Source organism: Gouania willdenowi, chromosome 13 (genome assembly GCF_900634775.1).
Source record: "Gouania willdenowi chromosome 13, fGouWil2.1, whole genome shotgun sequence".
Lineage (NCBI taxonomy): Eukaryota > Metazoa > Chordata > Actinopteri > Blenniiformes > Gobiesocidae > Gouania > Gouania willdenowi.
In genome coordinates this window covers 17,629,586-17,648,227 of record NC_041056.1, presented here as the reverse complement: position 1 = coordinate 17,648,227, position 18,642 = coordinate 17,629,586, and the positions used below count along the sequence as shown (strand labels likewise).

General features: G+C 37.7%; 1 protein-coding gene across 1 annotated transcript in view; it reads right to left on the bottom strand.

Annotated features, from left to right (window-relative positions):
- grik4 (glutamate receptor, ionotropic, kainate 4) overlaps positions 1–13,362 on the bottom strand; it is a 381,843-nt gene extending 368,481 nt beyond the window's left edge. The window contains exon 1 of the mRNA XM_028464526.1: positions 12,918–13,362. The gene's annotated coding sequence lies outside the window, so the exon portion shown is untranslated. The remainder of the gene's footprint in view (positions 1–12,917) is intronic.
- Positions 13,363–18,642: the final 5,280 nt, after the last annotated feature.

Genomic DNA, 18,642 nt, shown 5'->3' with positions numbered 1-18,642 from the left:
AAGTTTGACTGCATTACTCAAACTGAGATCTTTATAATGACATCAATGCTTATTTTGATGCCTGTCCATGTTACTACATCTCCTTTTTAGAACCCTCCCTAATGTTCTCATCCATTTTCTTTAAAGACTAAGCAAACCCAATTATATTTGTTTTCAGCAGAAAAAAGGGGTTTAAAGTAGTCTTCTAGATTGATTCTTCTCCAATTGGTCAAAGTATTTTAATTTTGTGCATTTTGTTGTAAAAATGTAAGTGACTCTGCAGTTTAAAACCTGCCAATTACAATCTAAATTTGTTACTGGCTACAAATGGTGGTTTGTGATGTTTTTGTGTCTTCTTGCGTCACAAACAAAAAATACTAGCACTGTTGGCTCCGCCCCTCCTGTAAAAACTAGCACCTGTGGACCTTGGCTAGAGAAGTACAGTATACTGAGTAGCTAGTTAGCATAGCATAGATCAGTGGTTCTCAAACCGTTTTGGTTCAAGTACCCCGTCTCTTATTTCTGAATCCAATTTTTCCGACTACATAATTTTGCTCAGAATACTATGAAAAAAACAACTATAGAGCATAATGATGAAATAATTGAGTTTGTTTTTTTGTAAATATGTGGAATGAAACGGTATTTAATGCTGCCTGAATAGATTTATTTATTAGTTTTTAGCAATTCCGCTAATCTCCTGCATGGTGTGACCGAGATCGACCCTTGTAATTTGAGTTCATGTTCTAATCAAGATCATTTCTATCGTCATTATTATGATTATCATTTTTACCTATAAAAAAACATAAAACCCCATATTTTTAATGCTTTAATTTGTTAATTTACCAGTCTCTCTCTCTCTCAAGTTCTTGCTGTAGTGCCATTGCGTACCCCCATTTGAGAAACACTGGCATTGGATTAAGTGCCCCAGGATGCTCCTAATCAATGTTTTTTTTTTTTTTTTTTGTTCCCCAGCATTGATGCATGTCAGCCAAAACATGGAGGTTTAGTTCTTCTTCAAACATTTATTTTGATCAGTCACAGGTCCTGCTGCCTATTCCAGCTGAACTGATGAACAAGGCATCCTATGGATGGATGGATGGATGGATGGATGGATGGATGGATGGATGGTGGGACTCCGTACTGACACCTCACTATAGTCCTTAAGGGAAGTGGTCTACACACTCAACCTTGAATCTGTAATGTACTGTATGGAAAGGGGTGGAATTCCGGAGAGTGGAGAGGCATACCTGAGTGCCATTAGGATGCTGTTTATTATGTGAAGGACATTGTTAGTGTAACCTTCAGTGAACAACTCCTCCAGCTATAATAGCACAATGAATATGCCAGACCTGACCTATGCCTAGAGGATGAAAACAAAAAGCATACTCAGCAGACAGAAAAAAGAACCTTAATTGAGGGGGGGGAAAAAACGAAGACAATGCAAGTGAGCTTTTAGTCAGGAACGTACAGAACCGTAGGTGAGAACTGAATAAATAAATGAGGGTAGACACAGAGCCACACTTTCATTAAGCTCACAGGAAAAGAGACTTTGCTCAGAACTAAGTGACACTCTGTCGCTCACTGTGAGGAAGAGAACGCAGCTGACGATAATTAACTTTCAACATAATCAAAAAAGACCTCAGAAGCAAAGTCACGCAAACCCTGAGAATGTGGATCGTATCACTGTTACAAGACAGTAAATCAGGTTATATGTAAACCAACATCTCCCAGCTATTTATAACAGAACGGGGACTGGTGGGCTGACAGAAAAAGGTTGGAGATCTGCTGTTTGAGTGAAAGCTGTCTAGCTACGGTGTAAACATAGCCATGTACTGAGTTTTAATGCTTAGTAAATCAGGTAGGAGTCTGTAATTTATAGGGGTGTAAAGATCAATTGTTTGACCAATTATTTAGTCAAATCGATCTGAAATATAAACATTGATTGCCATTTTGCCTTCAGCTTTTATTTTTTCTTAAAACACCAAACGTTAGTTGGTGAGAAAAAAGGTTTTCCAAAGAATGTTTTTCATGTAAATGCTTTTAACAGTCAGGCAATAAAATTCTCAAAATGTATCAATATTGTTTTTATTCCTTAATGTGAAAAAAAGCAGATTGTCTGATATCAATCGCAGGCCTCTAAATCGAATCAAATTCAAATGACAGGCCAATCACCATTTTCAGCAAATGTCCAAAAATGTGGTTCTTTTTTTAATTTGCTGGTTTGTTATAGAAGCTCGAGTCTTTTACGTAAAACAAATGGATCATAACGCTCCAAGATACTGTTTGGTATTAAAAATTGTGTACTGAAAAGCATAGAATATGAGCCTTAGAAATGTTATTTCTTCAATCCATCACTTTTAAACAAAACTTCTCACATGTAATGATTTTTGCTCTGCTCAGCCCACAGTTGAGAAACCTGTAAATCTGAATTCAGATGCTGCCTGATGGACTTCAAGGGGTTGCTATATGCACAACATGCTGGAGATGCAGAAAGGAAATATATCATCTTATTGCTGAACTGGGAATAATAAATCTTTCAACCAACAACATGTTTACTCCCCTCTGTGAACTCATGCCCATCCAGTCTTATTAATTTCTCGTCGAGGTGTGACTCATACGTGTAAATGAGTTGGCTGGCTTGATAATAAGCAACACCTCATTAAGTGCATTATCCTGTTTTGGGAAATTAGGTGTTTACTCTTGCTTTTAAAATAGCAGTGGTCTTGATCTTTATATTCCATGATCACATTTAAACAGCTGTGGCTGCAGAAGTCTATTATAATAGACAGTACTACGGTAGGACTTTAAAATGCATTTACAATACACAAATGTGTAGAAGGTAGGCAATCTCTTACAGCATGTCTACTTATGTCACCTTGTAACTGTTTTTTCTTTGTTCAAATTGGCATTATATTTTATTTGGTAAATGTACTTAGTTTGGTATTCTAGCTGCAATAACATTTTGTTTTGTAGCAACAATCTGAACTAAGTATCAATGACAATTTAGCTTTTTCTTCCTTTACCATATTTATGGAACCCTCGCTCGTGATAGTGAATGGAGAAAGCTGCAATGATTAGTCAACATAGTCGATTATGTCGACTACAAAAATGTGTTGACGTGGATTTTATAGCGTTAATGCGTCGTTTAATCTTGCAAATTGATCAATTTTACCTCTATGATTGCCAAATGCCGCCTCCTCCTTCAGTGGAAATCCCCTAACCCTCCTTCTGTATCACAGTGGATTACGGATATCATGTTCTTCCTTAAACTTGAGAAGATTAAATACATGATGAAAGGGTGTACTGATAACTTTTTTTGTAAATGGCAATATTTTATTTCATACATCAAGGAGTTGCAAGTCCTGCCAGACTGAGTGCTGTTGTGTCAAGTATAGTTTGTGTGAACTCCATTTGAGCCAGGGTGGGATGGGTGAAGGATGGTGGGTTTAATCTTTGTTGTTTTTTTTCTTTTCTTGTTTCTGTGTTTCGTGAGCATTTAAAAAAAAAAAAAAAAACTGGAAAACTGTAATGCATGACTGTATGGTTCCAATTGATATATTTTCCAATAAATATATTTTGAAAAAAAGAAATCTTGCAAATGAATGATGAAATCCAACCGGCTTCCGCTTCCTGCTCCGTTACCTTACACTGACAAGTAAAACTGCAAGTAAACAGTGAAGAAGAATGGCGGAGAGAGGAAAACACTAAAGAAACGTAACGCAACCTAAAGTTTCTAAAGCTTCAGAACTTTTCACCTAAAACAAACCTGTGAATAACTTTAAGTGTAAATTCCAATGTTCCGCTGTCAATCGTTAAAGCACGATGGAGATCCACAGATGACCCAAATAGAACCCCAGCGGATCCCCGATTCGTACACGGACCGAGAGAGGTGTGACATCACTACCGCTGATATTTACCCCATCTTTCATTTCTAATCACATGCTATGTGTTTGTTAGGTATTAATTAATGATAGGTATTAGGTCTGTGTATACATCTGAAAGCATGTTTATTAGGGCTGGGTATCGCCAGGTACCTCGCGATACAATATTGCTATATTTTATTTTATTTTTTTCACGATAAAGTTGTTACGGCGATAATCGATATATTGAGGGAATTTCATCCACGATACCTGTGTCACTGAAGAAATTCAGAATTTATCTACTGCACTGAATCCATTTCACAGGAATTACAAAACATTGTCAATCAATTTCACATGATTAAAACAAAGTATATAGTGCACAGTGGCTGTTCTTAACACACACACAGTGTAAATATCCACTCCTCACCTATTGTCTCATTGAGATATATATATATAGTTTTTGTCATGTCATGTATGTTGCATTTAAAAAATGCAACATACAAAAAAAAAAAAAAAAAAAAAAAAAAAAAAGGTGGTGCCAGTGAATCGTGAAACCTCGCAATATATCGTGGTATCGATATTTTGGCACACCCCTAATGTTAATCACTGACTGCACTCAGTTAGTTAGTGACATACCCGCTTTGAAAAAGTGTTTTCTGCTGATACTAGAGTTTATTCTTCATTCTTTGATTTTATAGACTTAAAGTAAAAGGCAATCTGTGATTGGTTTAAACCGGACTACCTCAACAACCTGCAGGTTAGCTCCAGCTTTTTAAAGTTACTTATTGACACTGACTCTTTGTTCAAGACAAGTTACACTTTCAGTTTGTGATATTTAATTTATTCATGATTTTATTGTAATTTCAATGATGTTTTATGTGTTAATGTATATATAAACTACACTACAAATATGTATTTCGTGTCATTGTTTTAATTACTCTGTAAAACATGCTGTCACGGTACAACAGGGACATGTTCACAGGTGGAAAAATTTAAGCAGGGGTGCAAAAAAAAGCAGTCCTAAATGTGCTTCAAAACAGAAAAATAAGTTGACTAATTAATGGATAGGTTAGTCGACTACAAAAAATAATCGTTAGTTGCAGCTCTAGATCGGTTTGTATATTGCAGGTTTGGGCCATAGCATGATGGTACTGTGAGTGAGAAGTCTTTAAAAATCATTTCACAGCTAAATTTTGAGGTAGTGGCAAGTTAGTGTAAAAGGTCATTACCTTATTAGTCAGGTCTGTAAGGGGAATTTTAAGGAGGGATTTTGCAAATTTGTCTATAAGCATGAAATTTGGCAGACTTATAGTTTTTGACCTGCTAAATTCAAATCTGCCAAGAGCCGGAGGCAATTCATAATGTGGTCGCCATATTAGACAGTTCAAAATGGCAGCCACCCAAAAACAGGTTTTTCTGTTACTAGTCAACGAAAAGTCACGATAAAAATTTCTTTATTTTACAACATAGAAGCCATTGACAATTGGCTCTGGCTCCTAGCAGATTTGAATTCAGCAGGTCAAAAACTACAAGTCTGCCACATTTTATGCTTGTGTAAACAAATTGGCATAATATTTCCCCTAACACACCAGACTACTTGTCAAAAGAGCCAATCAGATTGAAAATATCCATGTGTACAGTTAGACATAGGGCCATACCTGTCAAGTATCCCGTTTTGGCCGGGAAACTCCCGTATTTCACTCCTCTTTCCCACCATCTTCCTGTATTATTATTTTCCCGTAAATATCCCGTATTTTAATGTAATAATAATTCAAAGATGCCTTACTGAACTGAACGGCGTCACTAGCCTCGCGAGAACTTCCACCTGAAATGGCCTGACTTGGCGGCAGCTCTCGCGAGATTAGACATTCCGGCGAAAAAAAACTAAGAACTGGTGTAAATGCGAGACACAGTTTATCTTCCTAAAGACCATCAGGATGGGACACAGTTACACGTTCTGTTAGATTAGTAACTGAGATTTTAGCGTCTACCACAGCAGAAGGAACGACGTAAGTCACCATGAAAAATCAGCCAATCACAAGCGCCACAAATATACACTGCTTTAAAAAAGTTTTAAAAGATGTAAAGTCTAATACATGTGTCTAATAAGTCATTAGTAAATACCAGAGAACCACATGAGTGAGCATGAGAAATTATAAGAAAATATATAATGAAAATAAAATGTAAATGTACAACTTAAAGACAAGCAACGTGGAATTAACAGTAAATATGCAACGTGTTGACTTGTATAAACTGCAAGTATATTAATAAACACATGTGCTTCATATACTCATTTATGTTTTTATTTAGGCTGTTTTATAATGTAGGAATTAGGGCTGGGCGATATATCGAGATTCAAGATGTATCGAGTTTTCTATTTTGGCGATATAGAAAACTATAATATTTCATATATCAACATATATATATATATATATATAATAGCTTATTATGTATCAAAATACTAGTTTTATGAGTTGCTGCTTTTACTCAGAACAACATGTAAAGCTCAGTTAGATTAATTTCTGTTTGTTAATAAATGTCCACGTGTGGCATTTTGCATCAGCAAACTTAACCCAGGATTATCTTTCTGGTCAGACTTTATTTAATAAAATTATCAAGATTTATATCATATATCACCATTTTGAGAAAATATATTGAGATATGAGTTTTGGTCCATATTGCCCAGCCCTAGTAGGAATGTTAACAGCATTTCAATGTTAATAAAGGTCGACCTACCAGATTCTAATCACATAATTGTATTTAGTAAGTGGTTGACAAGTGAGTATTTTAGATTTCTTGTACACCTATCTTAAAATATAAGGGATACTGGAGCTTGGTTGGGTGGGTGGGACGGCTGGTAGTGGACGCCAGAAAATTTCCCTTATTTTCAAATCCAAAACCTGACAGGTATGCATAGGGCGTTGTGTAGGGGAAGGCTAATGTCAGTAAGTAAGTCAGTAAAGTCATGGTGAATTTGTACTAGACTAAAACTAAAATGAATACTGAATTCTGGCTACCCAACTCAAATAAATAAAATGCAACATATGCTCTTTGTGCTTGGATTGCGTCCCACAGAAAGAACAGGCTGCGGCTCCAACAAGAAAAAAGGTCCTTGGTTGAACCAAAATCCTTAACAAATGCTATGAACACCACCTGTCAAAGAAGCTCCCCCATCCTGTGTTAACACAGGGACTGTTTGTCGTCACTGCATTACAGAGAGAATCTCTGCAGCACACATCCGTAACAGCAGTTGAACAACTCCTTCGATCCCATAAACAAAGCCAAAAAGCTCAGCCATGAAATTCATAAAGAGGCAGAATAATTGAATTTGTCCAGATAAAATGTCTAATCTGCTCAGATTTGCACGTCCATCAGATGCAGTGTGATAAACCGAGCTGTGAAACCTCAGCGAGAAAAAGGCACACGCGGTTATTTTATGTTACGGAGTGAACATCTGGGACAGAGACTCACATCAGAGGAGTGACCTGTACGTAGGGAACTTGGCTAGTTCTTCTTATAGAGTTGTGAGGGTGTTAGTAAGTACATTTTCTTGTTCCTGTTTCTTTTTAAAACATGTGAACAGATTTTGTGGTGATTTAGAGTAGAATAGGAAAGTAATGAAATAAAACATGTACTTTAGCTGGCCATATGCGACTATTCAAGATGGTTGCAACACAACAAAAACAAAGAAGGTATTGTGGTTTTCATTGGGATAAAAAAGAAAGGTCAGAAAAATACCTTCAATGACAGCAAACATAGCTTATTTAAGGCAGGTAGCATAATCTCATGAAATATTATGAAAGAACTGTTCGTCCTTGTCCTGAAAATAGCTTGTTGACCTGACTAAAGATATATTTTACTTATATTAACAGGATTATTGAGTATAAATATATATAATTATAGTATGAAACACAAAAAGAAACCATGAATAATAGTCCATTTCAACACAACCCCAGAACATAAATTAGCGGAAGAAAATAACGTGATGTCAGACGTGCATTAAGCAATAAACTGTTCAAGTTTCTGTTCTAAATTGCATCAAGATTAACAAGAATAAATATTCAAACAAGTAGTAAACTGCTTCTCAAAGTTAAAAACTTCTCAGTGCAGCAGAGTGAGAAGCAGAGAGAGAGGGAGAGACACACACAAACCCCAAACCTCCAGCCAGCTGCTCGTTAACTACAAGTCCTACACAACACGTGGACCCAGGAGCAACTGCTAACTGGGGGTTTCCACTGGATATGTCTCCGCTGCGTCACGGCACCGATTCGGTTTTGCCCCGCTGTCCGGTTATCCACACCAGTTGCGTTTTGAGTGCGCCACGGTGCACTCCGGTTGAACGACTGACGTCACGAGACAGAGCTGTTCTCATAACATTTATATAATCGCGCGAGAACGCAGTTAAATGTATGTGTTGTAAATGCAACAATAAACAGTTAAACAGGTCAGTGTTCCTAACGAAGGAGTACAAGAAGGTTGGACTCTCTGGATTTGTCATAGCCACATTTTTTAGCAACAGCCAACAGAGAAGAGATAAACTGCACCAGTAAAACATGAACTAAATCAAAGTTTCTGCAGTTTACAGTGCAGTTACAGTAGGAGAGGAAACAATATAGTGAATCTGAATTTGTTTTTACACATTATGACGGTGATGTAGTTACTTGAAATGTAATATGAAGTGTTATATTTTGAAAAGTTTGTGTATTGTGGATTACGCGCTTAATTTCCTGTTTAGCTTCATTTGCTCTGTGCTGATTGATGTGTCGTGCTCCGGTGTCCGCCAGGAATAGAAGCCCAGCGTATATCTGGCAGAGGGCACCGGACTACCGCAGCTGGGAAGGAGCAGACACGCACCACAGCGGACCCAGTGGAAAATAACACACAGACTGGAAATTGGGGGTAAGTTAAACAGTTAAAAGATGCTTTGAAAGTTTAAAACCAGTCGTTGGGATTGAAGGGCTAGCTTCACACTCTGCTAACACGAAGCAGCCTGTGGCAGCCGCTTTGTTAATAAAGTGGATCGGGGAACGCAGCAGCGCTCATCGGCCGGCCGATGAATCGGTCGATCACTAGTTAGGGTTAGGTTTAGGGTAAAGTTTAGCCTTAGTCGCGCAACCTAAACTGGCCAATGACTGACCCATCACGTGACCTAAATTGTCGGTACATTGATACGGCAACCGTACGAATAGCCACCGCCTTAAATAAACATTGAATACCTCTGAGTAACGAAAACCGAGTCAACGGTTTAATCTGAAGAAAAACAATGTTTTCCAAACTGAGTACTTCTAATGCTTTAAAAGGCATAAGATGCAGGTTGGAAACAATCAAAATCCTTATGAAAAGAAGGAAAAGGGTAAAAAATTGCAGCATTGCACTTAATGGAAGCGCATTGGCAATGTGTGTTTAAAGACAGAGGGTTTAAACATCGGTTGGTTTAAACAGAAATCAGGATATAATCATGTGAACATTATGTCCTTGCTGTGGCTCCTCCCAGCATTCACAGTGCTACTAAAAAAATAGGGATGTGTTTTGATCAGATTGGAAATTAATATAAAAAAAGTGATCCCACATAGTTAAGTGGGCAGTGACATTCCTCACTAGACAATGGGAATTGACTTAGTTTATCATCACTGTTGTTGTTTGTGTTCTCCAAATTCGGGCTTCAATTCATTCTTGAACAACAACAAAGGTCATTATGTCAATTTCAAAGTTTTACTGTCTTGTCCTTTATTTTGTCTTGACTAAGGGTGCAACGATTAGTTGACATTGTCGACAAAAATCAATAACAGATTTAGTCACCGACAAATGTAGTTGTCGACAATTGTCGGTTACGTCATCGCCATCTTTTTCAGCTGTGGACGGAACTGAAGATTGTTTTTCATGAGGAGTGGCTCATCTCACCTTTTATATATATCTGTGCTCAGAGCTGTATGCACGTTACAGACGTGATTAGCGGGAGTTATATCGTCAAAAACATTCCCACTGGTAAGAATAGGTCGCTGTTACCAGGAGTAACAGCGACCTACTAAAGCATGCTAAGCTAACCCACCAACACATCAGACTGGGCTAAGAGCTAACGCCAACCATTGCATTAAAGGAATAGACCAAGTAAAAACTACACAGCTTACTGTCATTAAACCACAGAGAGGATAAAAGCTAACATGTCACATGTAGTGTGAAATAAATGTTAGCATAAATACTAATGTCACTATTCATCCGTCCCAACTTGTAAAACGCAATATATTTAATTATATTCCACGTGTTCACAGAAAAAGATGGTCCCACAGTAATGTAAATATTGTGATTATTACACCTAAATATCCTGAATGATTAAATCAAGCTTGATCTGGTTTAATTATAGTAATCAGAGAGATATTTATCAACCATAACTTTATGTAACTCATTAACAGCAGTGGTTTATATTAAACAGTAAAAACACTATTGTACCGGTAGTCATTATTGCTTTTCATGTGCTTTTTATTTTTTTATGAAAATAATTTTATTATAAATGAGGAAATAAATAAATTATATACAATAACACTAATGGAGTGACCCATATGCACAAACTTTTTTAATGTGTAAATGCTATTAATGAAGCACATTCTAGTGACGATGTATTCAATTTATTTTGTGTTTGTAAGGATTTTTTTTTTTTGTTATTGTTTTTATTTGTCGTAATTTTCCCAAAGATTGTAGCAGCTTAGAGCAAATATTAGTTCGACTTGTCATCTGATTAGTCGAATAATGGTTTCAATAATCAATGACTAGTCGCCGAATAAAATTGTCGTTACTTGCAGCCCTGGTCTTGTCTTTATTTTCTCTCTTTAGTTAAAGTTTGAATGTTGTATCAGAAGCCCTCTTTTTCAAGCCCCTTGAGGGTTTTTTGGGTTTTCCCTGGCATGCCTCCAAAGTGTATCGATTTCTGTTAATGTCTGTCCACTGTTTGATATTATTATGTTTCGTTGTATTTCAAACAGTGCCAAATAAAAAACAAAAAACAAATTGCCTACCATTTATATAAATAACCTTGGATGAGTTTGCTATAGTGAGCTTCTCTTCCAGTTTACGGTCCTCTTTAAAGGCAAGGTATAAACACACTTTAGTTTATATGAATACAGTTAATTACAAATATAGTAAACTGTATCCATACTAATAGCAGTGATTGAACTGATTTTATTGTGAATGTGCAAATCTTCATTCCAATGATAGACATGGGCAGGGCTGCTTGATTAAATCAAAATGTCCTGAGCTCTCGATCACAAAGATATCCAGTTCCTTAGCTTAGATTTATTACCTTTGCTGCCATCACACCGTTTTAAATATCTGTTGGCACATATCTGTTTGTGTGAGACTTTCAGCAAAATCACCTCTAATGACTTTTAAATTGATTATGATGATGATTGATTCTGCCATGCAGGATTTCATGGCTTCCAAAACTCTCTCCATATTTGGGACATTCAGCTCTGGACTTGCACAACAACCCACAGCACTCAGCAGATAATCGCACACAGTTCAATTCAACAATATCAACATGGCCAATTACTGAACTCTCAAACTTTAAGTGTGCCTTTGGGGGCGTCCGCAGTAGCACTTGGCATCAAATAGACCCGAAGCCTCCAACAGAGTTCCACACATGAAACAATCTGTGACTCTGCCCTGTAACAAGACGGAGACAGCGCAGCAGTCTGTGTTCAGGAATAGCCTCCTGGATGGAGTCAGATTATCGCAATTTGGAGCTCGCAGAGTTGTAGGCTTTTGTTGGCAGCGGTGGAGCCTTCACAGGTGGTTTTGCTTTGTAGCCGCCAACAAAGCCCTGTCACATATTTGCTGGAAAAATGAGTAACAAGTCAAGCACAGCGTCACATGAAAGGACCAATTATGATCAAAGATTTTTGAGTGGGGTTGGCATTAGTTTGCTAGGCAAGAAACAAATAAATATTACAAAGTGTGCCCTTTATTCTGTAATGAACAAGGTTGAAAAAAAAAAAAAACCCTGACTCTCTGAGGCGACCGTGAGCCCACGCTTTCCTGTATCACTGTCGTCACAGAAAGTCTATTCAACAAATGAGATATCGCAATTACTAGTAAATATGATCATTTTACACATAATATACGTCGCTATGAATGTCTGCCTCTGTTGCTTGTTCCCTTAGTTTCTGTAACCAGTGCTGTTAATCATACAAACTACGACATTGGAACACAGTCCCCCTTGATGCAAATCACATTTAATTCACACACAGTAACTAAATAAACAGGATATATAGTGACATTTGGAATATTACCATGTAGTTGTAAACCTTGTCTTCAGATTATGAGCTAGAATGACTGATTTATTTACTTTTGTACACGGCACACTTCAAATAAATGAAATAAAAAATACCAATAATAATAAAACCTGTGGATGGATAAAAGAGTAAAAGTTAAGAAACAGCCACAAGGCGGCGCCAAATAACCCCTCAGTGTCTTCTTTGCCCAATTGTAACCATCCCCTCTTTTTAATGCTCACATTTAGTCATTTCTTCTTCCTTGTTTCCATTTATGAACCATAAATAGAAATTGAGTGAAAGCCAAGACTTGTGGTCAATGGGTGTGTGAATAAATCAGCGCTCAGTGACAGCAGCGGGTATCGATCACCGTCTCTCGTGAAAATTTACGTTTGATCTGAATCAGTCCACTTAAAGTAAATACTTTATCTCAATGAGACCACCTCTTACCATCTATCCACTGCCTCTTTTCTGCTTCTCACCAACACTGACTAGACTTGTGGCTCCTTATTGGGAGGATATATATATGTGTGTGTGTGTGTGTGTGTGTGTGTATATATATAAAGCCTTACATTCAGCTGCTTGCATTGCATTCAACAATTAGGCTGCACAACAAGAGTTCCCTCATGGAAACAAGGGAATCTTTTTTTAGTGGATTTTTTAAAGCAGAATCCAACCGAATACATCATTGAAGAATAATATTTGAACTTTTTTTTTTGCATCAAACAACACTAAATCCACATGCTATGCGCTACAGCAGCTTATACACACCTTTAAAACTACCAATATTATTTAGAAGACATACATTTCTTACCTTTGTAGCCACTGGTGTCGTTTTCAAACAAGGAACGTGTTAGTTTGCTTGTGTCAGTGAGTCATTCAATGTTTCCTCCTTATTTGGTACTTTTCCGGATCTCCCTCCGATGGCAAAGATCAGCAGCAGTCCAGGTAAAGCTGATCTTTCCTCGGCCAAATCATCCTCATGTTTAGGGCAACCATGGACTATAGTGGAAACCCAACAATTCCCCACAAATAGTTGCAAATAAATCCCTTCACTTCATCCTCTGAGCTGAAGCAAAGCTGTCCTTTTTCTCCAGAGAGTTGCGGTTTTTTCCCCCTCTTCACTTCACTTCAATCATTCACATTTAATGATTAACACCTGGCAACACCAGGCCTGTTGAAATGGACGGTGGCTGTTATTCACCGGTCCCGGTGCTGATGCGCATCCCGTATCATCCCGTTCAGCACTGAAGGAAAGCAGGCGGTGCTCTCTCTCTCTCTCTCTCTCTCTCTCTCAACCCTCTCTCTCTCTCTCTCTCTCTCTCTCTCTCTCTCTCTCTCTCTCTCTCTCTCTCTCTCTCTCTCTCTCTCTCTCTCTCTCTCTCTCTCTCTCTCTCTCTCTCTCTCTCTCTCTCTCTCTCTCTCTCTCTCTCTCTCTCTCTCTCTCTCTCAACCTGTGAGATGCTCCGTTTACATGATGATGTGCTGCTGCTGCTGCTGCTGTATCCTCTCCGTCCTCCTGCACCGTATCCACTGCGGACTGCTGTTCACTCTCAGTCAGGTGGAGGGTGGTGGTGGTGGTGTTTAATGTGGATTATTCACACAGAGGCTCATTCCATGTGAAAAATTAAAGTGGCATCGTTCTAGAATTACATGGAGAAAGAGAGAGAGAGAGGTAACATCCCAGGACCCTGAAAAGTCTGATGCGGGTTCAAGTCATTTTGAAAAAAATAGTCAATAATTACAAGTTCTGAGTTTGGCTACTATTTCATACCAGCCCACTACATTATTAGCAGACACCATACCAGGCATGCTCAACACGTGGCTCTTTCTGTATGTCTTAAATTTAATTAGGCCGTGGCTATTTGTACGGAAACGTAGCAATTGACTCCCCCTCTAACCGTACGCAGCGCCCCCTCATTGACCATTTTAGGTGACGCGATAGGTGCACCACGTGACTTAAAGTACCGTCAGTTTTATTTTTTTATTTTTTTTGTATATGCATATTTAACTGTAACCCTATCACTAACCCTAAACCAGGATATACCCTAAAATGTTAATATTTTGTGTATATGTATGCACTTAGACCATTCAGCCATACGTTTCCATGCCAATAGTCCTAGGATCTATGGATATGTTTCCGTAACCATAAGAGGGGAAACTTTTTAACTCCTCTTTACCAATATTCTTTGCCATTATGCATGCTTCCTTATGTGTCCCATTTTCAAAAAGTTCTGACACTTTTTTTTCAGATTTTAGCTCACATTTTTTATTTTTTTTTTTCTGAGCATGAAACTGGAATTTTACGTCCACTAACTTTATTCCTCCTATTCTGGCACCCAAACACACAACAAGACGACATTCTAAAGCTGTAACATGACTATCCTCCACAGTCTTTAGCCAGCGGCGTTTCCTGTTTACCACTTGTTTCCTTTTTTTGCCTCTTTTTGTTCCAGATTTTTGCTCTTTTTCACTATTGTTTGCCACATTTTGTCCCTTTTCCCAGGTAAAAAAAAAAAGTACATTATTGTATATTAAAATTTTCATTTGCACATTTAAAATGCACTTACTCAAATTGTACTTTTTGTAAATATATAAAAAGTATGCTAACATCACCCTTTCACGGAAACACTTTTAACACACTTCAAAACAATTATACTCTAGCTTTTAAACGCTAAACCGTACATACTGTTCTCAGCATATGTAGAAAAATCACTTTTAAATTCAGTGTTAGACAAACACTTTGAAACAACAGGACGAATAATGAAAAATAATGTACCAAAGTAGCAGTTGACTCACCCATCTTATATGCTACGTATTTGGAGGCTCCTTACATTGATCAGCCATATAATAAGCCTTCTCACTCTTGGAAATCTCGCTCTCGTTCTGTTCTCGTGCGTGAGTTCAATGGTCAAGAGAGTCTGACAGAGATTTAGATTAGTTTTACCGTTAAAGCATTGATTCCTTGAAATAATTTTTGCGGAAACGTGGTATCGGTCTCCAAGGCAGAAATGCCGAGTTAGCTGCTAAAGCTAATGCTGCACACGAGCTGAAAATTCAGGTTTTTCCTGCTTTTTAAATAGTGATCAATCAGTGCTGTTTCACTTATCAATCTGTTTAGTGTCCATTTTTTTGTCCTTTTTTTTTTTCACACCCTTAAATCTTGCTTGTCCCATCAATAATAATGATACATTTTATTTATAAGCACTTTTCTAAAACTCAAAGACACTTTACAGTTGTTAAAACAATTACACAAATCAAAATAACATTAATAAAAGTAAATACAGAAAAAAAAAAAAACATAATCACAAGTTAAAAGCTTGGGAGAAGGAATGTGGAAACAGAGGAGGTTTGTCGCTTTGATACTGCTTCTCTCATCGGTTTTACAAAAGCGCACGGATATGTGCATCATTCCCGGGTAGAGTCCCAATTCTGCCAGCTGGAGACCCAGGCAGTCGTGTTTTCATGCACCAGGTGTAATCTGGACGGCCTTGCCTCAATACTGCTGCTGAACTGCTCCCATTGGTTTTTAAAAGTGCTCAGATCGGCCAAAAGTGGCTTCAGCGGAAGTCCCTGGTCCCCTCCTCGAGTCCAAATATGTGTAATATTAATAATATAAACACTAATGATCTCTGGAATAAAATTCCAAACGCTGTTTGGTTGGAAATATCAACACAGTGTACGAGCTTGTTTACATTTATATCCCTCTCCACCTATGACCCCCACCAGTGTAAAAAGGCTTATAAGGATCACCTGTAGCCTGTATTAAAACATCCTAAAGACCTTTTCAAGGTGTGCTGGAGTCCTTAAAGAACTAAGGTTTCCCAGCAGAACAATGCCCAAAGCGTCACACTGTTTTCTTTACGTATTTTTCATCCAGTGCGTGGTTCTTTTTTCCTGGTCCTACAGAGGATACACATGTTCTCTAGGTCTCTTCCTCCTCCAACGCACCTGAATCTAATAAATGTGTAATTATTGCTCTTCTGAAGGCTTTTGTAACAAGCTGCTCATCACATAGCTGCATGTGTACTGGAGCACAGACATTAAATACAAGCCATACAATCAATTTACATGTTTGCCTCATGCAACATCCTTAACACAGACATACAAATACACACACACACCCTCCTGTATGATGAATAAAGATTCAGACCTCGATATTCTTCCGTTACTCTGTGGTTCTGATCCTGCCAGCTCACTCTAGTAAATCTCTTATGAACCCAGCTGTCACAGACCACTCACTGCTTTTTGTTTCGATCACTTTTGATCAAAACTGACAACAGAAAAAGCTGCAGGTTGTGGAGATGCTCAGGCTCTCTGTCATGCCTGCTCAGATCTTTACAAATGTCCAGGGTTTTATTTTGTTTTTGTTTTTTCAAATTAGCCTAAAGGATGAATCATTTTACATGTCAAATAATATGAGAGATGTTCATATTTATTATTTACTTCACCAATACAGCATAATCAAAATCAGTTAAAAAAAGACAAAAGAGGGGGAAAAAAGAACAAATTAGAATGTGACTGATAACAACTATTAACAAAAAAGTTGAACAAGAAAGCACATTAAAGGATTAGAAACGTGGAAGCAGAAGCCATATTTGCTCATATTAGCAAAATGTAAACAATTTCTAAAGTTCACCCAGCAGTAAAAAAAATAACATGATTATCGCAACAAGAGCACTCAGAGAGCGCAAAGCCACCACCAAGTTTAGTCACCAGTAGGTGGTGCTGTGGAACAAGCCAAACATCCACATCAAGCTCCAAAATATGTTCTTCATACTGTATCCACAGATCATCAAAATCTAAATCTTTCTTCCTTTTGACATTGTCTATCAGCTCACCAAATATCATTTAAATCCATTCAGAACTTTTTCAGATATCTTGCTAACAAATATCCACATTAACAGATGAACGGACAGGAAAAACGTTAGTGAAAACATGACCTACTGGGCAGAGGTGTAAAGAGTACTAATATATCAATATCCTACTCAAGTAGAAGTGCTGTTATTTGATTGGATTCTAAATAAGTCATACATAAAATATTCAAATACGAGTAAAAAGTAGCTCAATTAAATAGTACTCAAAGTAAAAGTTACTAGTTACTTTTAAGAAAAAAGAGACCAACTCTTGTGCAATTTGAACTTAATTTATTTCCTACAAAGGCATCTGTTTAAAGGTTTGTCAAAATCTATAATTCAATAAAAAAATTAAATAAATTCTCAGGCTCTTGATATAGCTATATTTATGAACTCTAAAACGGAGAAAATAACCTGCATTCATTGGTGTTTTAACGCTGTGCATTACGTTTAATCTAGTTGGTTGGCTATGATGTGATGCATTTGATTGCTGTCTGGTCATTTTATTCATTTTTGTTTCACAATGTTCGTTGATCATTTTAAAACAAAAAATTATGGTTTACTCAGTAACGGTTCGGTGTGGAAATGTAACCAATTAGTTAAATTGAAACCTACTTAAGTATAAGTAAACTTATTGATTTAGAAATATACTCAAAAAAGTACAAGTACCCATAAATGCAACTCAATTACAGTCACGTGAATATTTGGAATCCTGTACGTTCACCTCTGCTCCTTGGTGGAGGCAACAATACCTTATAATTCCAGGGCACCCAACCACGCACTAACAGGGCGTTGACCCTCCTGAGCAGACGACGCTACCTTTGGTGTGTCCTCTTGACCTTTTCTGATCAACAAACCGCCTACAGCTTCACGTTTCGCACTTTGACGTCTGTCAACATCTGTAGAGATTTGATTGGTGAACAAGGTCAGAGATGCGCTAGTGTTGCCCTTTGACTATAGCACCTAGCTGATAATTTTTCTCAGCATTTTTCACACATACAGTAGAAGGCTTCAAGAATAGTCACTGGCTTGTGCAGCGTAAGAAATCTCAAGTCCTTTCCTCTAACAAACAAATGAGTTACAGGTCTTACAACCAAAGGACCTAAATGTGTGTTTAACTACCAAACACTGTTGATGTAAGTGCTCATGAGAGCTGTGGAGGGACAGCTTAGAATAATGTCTTGACATTTTCACCCCTGCATTACCATCCCTCCTTCAATACACCCACCAATCATCCCATAGTGTCATTACAGTGGAGAGGCTGCAGAGCAATGCTGAGTGCAGCCTCTGTTTTTCAGAAATCATAGCAAGCACACACACAAAACCCAAAAAACCGTGTCACAGAAAAATCAGGACAGAAAAGGGTGATGCTCTCTCGTAGCAGACGAGGCGAGGATTTTTTTTTGCTGTTTTTTCCTACGAAATAACCTCCAGGCGTGTTTGGATGCAGCCTTGGGACCAGCAGTGGTTGAATGAATTACACACTAAGAGCATTCACACACACACGGAAAGAGAATTCCTCAATTCTGAAGTACATTAATTCTGCTGAAATTTGCATAGAATACAATAAGCTCTGGCTTGAGTAATTTATGATCTATTACAGATAAGACATGATATCAGAACAATTAAACCAGAACTCAATGAAGTGCAACGCTGCCTTCACACTCTATTATATGTGGCCAA